This window comes from Trichosurus vulpecula, unplaced genomic scaffold (assembly GCF_011100635.1).
Source record: "Trichosurus vulpecula isolate mTriVul1 unplaced genomic scaffold, mTriVul1.pri scaffold_65_arrow_ctg1, whole genome shotgun sequence".
Lineage (NCBI taxonomy): Eukaryota > Metazoa > Chordata > Mammalia > Diprotodontia > Phalangeridae > Trichosurus > Trichosurus vulpecula.
In genome coordinates, this window is record NW_023494548.1 from 52900 (window position 1) to 56162 (window position 3263).

Genomic DNA, 3263 nt, shown 5'->3' on the forward strand with positions numbered 1-3263 from the left:
TGGGAAATAGCCCACAGTGGGGCTACCCAGGGTTGTGGTTTTGCCTGGGGGTGTGGTTTTGCCTGTGAAATAGCACTAAGTCACCAAAATTTCCCAGCTGACTGGGAATATCCAGGTGGATTATATCATGTGTCTTGTTAGACAAGATTAATTGTAAGGGAGTATACATTTGACTATGTCTAGGATACATGTTAGACTCAGTGCATGGTCAGTTATCAGCATCCTGAATCAATCTATAATTGGGCATAGCTGCTTATTGAGGAAGAAGCAGAGATAATTTGGGGGCATACTGCCCTTTAACTAGAGAGAGGCTGCCCGGGAAAGAATATGTTTTGGGAATTAAATGTGTTCTGGAATTGGAATTCTACCACAGGTGTAATACAAGGAAAATTAGGAACCCCTGAGTAACCGCTAGCTACTGACAAGCCCCCCCAGAAAGAATGGACTCAGATATCTTTGGTATTTAGCAAACCCCCTGGGACTCCATGGCTCCTTCCTGGAATGTCAATAGATAGGACCATCCCACTGAGAGATAACTTGACAGACCCTTCCTGGGAGATATCCCTGGGACTCCTTGACTCCACCAAGGAATGTAAATGAGATTATCCCACTAGTACGATAACCTGACTGAATCTTTTGATCAGCCAGGACCTTTGTTCCTGTTTTTCCCCCCACTCTGTACCCCCATATCCTATATAAGCCAAGCCATCACCCCAACACATTTGCCATTGATTTGTGGTGCTGTACCCCGATGGCCGCCGGCTAATAAATTCTCCACTTAAAACTTATACTCTGTGGTGTGTCTCACTCGCTTCTCATACAACATTTTGGAGGCCCCAGCGAGATGAGGCGGTATTTCGTGTTACCGCCCTGGAGACACACACAGAATTCCGGACCTCAACAGGGAGTCTCGGCCCCCGATCCACCTTCTCTCACTTCAGAGGGCCGGCTCCTGGGGATTTCTTTTCCTAGGACTCTGATGTGGAGTGATGGTCTCGGAGAATGGGCTCTTTGCTGACCTGTCCCTTTTCCGCCTACGGAGAATTCTGGTTTGTAGACCTCTAGAGGTAAGGTTTTTCTGGTTTGGGGCTAGCCATTTGGATCTCTGATACCATGCTAAACCCTGACGAGGCTGTGGTACAGAGCTAGGAAGCTGGGACGCCACCCTTCCTATTGGGGTGTGGGAAGATTGGGGGTCGTATCCTTGAGGAGGAAATCTTTCCCCTGAGAGGACTTGTTTAGCCTTCAATCAGCTCATGCCATTTGGTTTTCTGTTTTGTGTTTTGGGTGTGGGGAGATTGGGGGTCGTATCCTTGAGGAGGAAATCTTTCCTCTGAGAGGACTTGCTTAGCCTTCGATTTCACCCACACTGTGTGGTTCTCTGTTTTGTGTTGGAGTGTGAGAGAGATTGGGGGTCGTATCCTTAAGGAGGAAATCTTTCCTCTGAGAGGACTTGTTTAGCCTTCGATTTCACCCACACTGAGTGGTTCTCTGTTTTGTGTTGGAGTGTGAGAGAGATTGGGGGTCGTATCCTTGAGGAGGAAATCTTTCCTCTGAGAGGACTTGTTTAGCCTTCGATTTCACCCACACTGTGTGGTTCTCTGTTTTGTGTTGGAGTGTGAGAGAGATTGGGGGTCGTATCCTTGAGGAGGAAATCTTTCCTCTGAGAGGACTTGTTTAGCCTTCGAATTCACCCACACTGTGTGGTACTCTGTTTTGTGTTGAGGTGTGAGAAAGATTGGGGGTCGTATCTTTGAGGAGGAAATCTTTCCTAGGGGACCTGCTTAGCCTTCAATTCGATCCACACCATGAATTTGTTGTGTTTTGAGTTCGTCTCTGTTCGCGTGTCTGTGTCAATTGTGAAATGTCTATGTTTTGTTAAAAAATCTGAAACATAGGCAGCCAGAGATATCAGGCTGCCACTAGGGAAACAGACTCCCTTCCTTGTGGCTCCTGTTTGGCCAGCGTGGAACTACGGGGAATGGGTTAAAATTTGGCAAATTCTGGGTTTTAAATTGTTAAAAAGTTTGGAAATTGGTTAGTTGAATTTGGGAAGAAAGAACTCCTGAAATTGTAAATCCAATCCAGGAGCTCACTCTTGCTGAAAACATCTCCTCCCAATGAATGCCTTGTGGCTAAAACCTCAGTTAAAGTCTTCAGTGGGACTCTCGCATTTGTCCCAGTCCCTGATTCCCTTAGATTCAAGTACAAAAGAGGTTTTTGGGAGTGAGCAAGGGGGTGAAGTTTTACTTGAATTACAATCATTGAGATCTTTTCACTAGGGCTGCAGTAAAAGTTAGAACAGTTAAATCAAACTCCTCTCCTCCTGGATCAGATTAGAAGAGAATGCAGGAGAACTGTAGGGAAAAACTTAAATCTCCCTCCCCACCGGGCAATGAGGAGAGGGATAGAAATTCACAGACTGACAGTCAGTCCTGTGCCCCTGAGTACCTTTGTAGCCCGTCCTTGTGGTAAAGTTTAAAGGTAAAATTTGTGAAAGAGAGAGATAGAAAACCTATATAAGGAATTTAGGGGGGTTGTAGAATAGCAGCTTGAGATTACCTGTCTAGTCAGGAGTCCATGTGCTCCTCTTGGCTGCCATGTGCTGCTCCTGGCCTCACCCTTCCCCCACCCTCCACATTGAAAGGTTATCAGAGCTGAAGCTAAAGGAAACTTGTAAAGAAACAGGGCTGGTTAGTTAGTGCTTGGGAGGGTAGGCTCCTTGCCCTCAAGGGGCTGCCAGGCCCCACCTAGGGAGAAGCCCTTTAGAAAACTAAAAGGGATTTTTTTTCCTGCTCTTATCTTCCTTGGGAGTCTGAAAAAAAAATCCTTTTAGGCATTTTTGTATAAGATGAAGCTTGGAAAAGTGGGTGCAAAATTAAGTTTCTCTTTCTTTCATAAGTTCATTCATGGCCAGGCAAAAGTTCCTATACCTGGGCCAGAGGTAGTGGTGCTGAAGAATATACAGCTAAATAAAGTGTATTTGAGATGTTAATGTATTAATATATGTGATACATGTATTTATATATTAATACATTAATATATAATACCAAAAGTAATAAGACCAACAGTTCCTATTGTTATACCAGATAGCGAGTGAGACACGCCACAGAGTATAAGTTTTGAATGGAGAAGTTTATTAGCCGGCGGTCATTCGGGGAAAATTCCCAGGACAAATGACCACGTTTAAAGGACGAGGGTAGTTTTTATAGAGAATACAGGATTCAGTGCATAATTATCTCTTGAAATGTCATTTTGCAGAC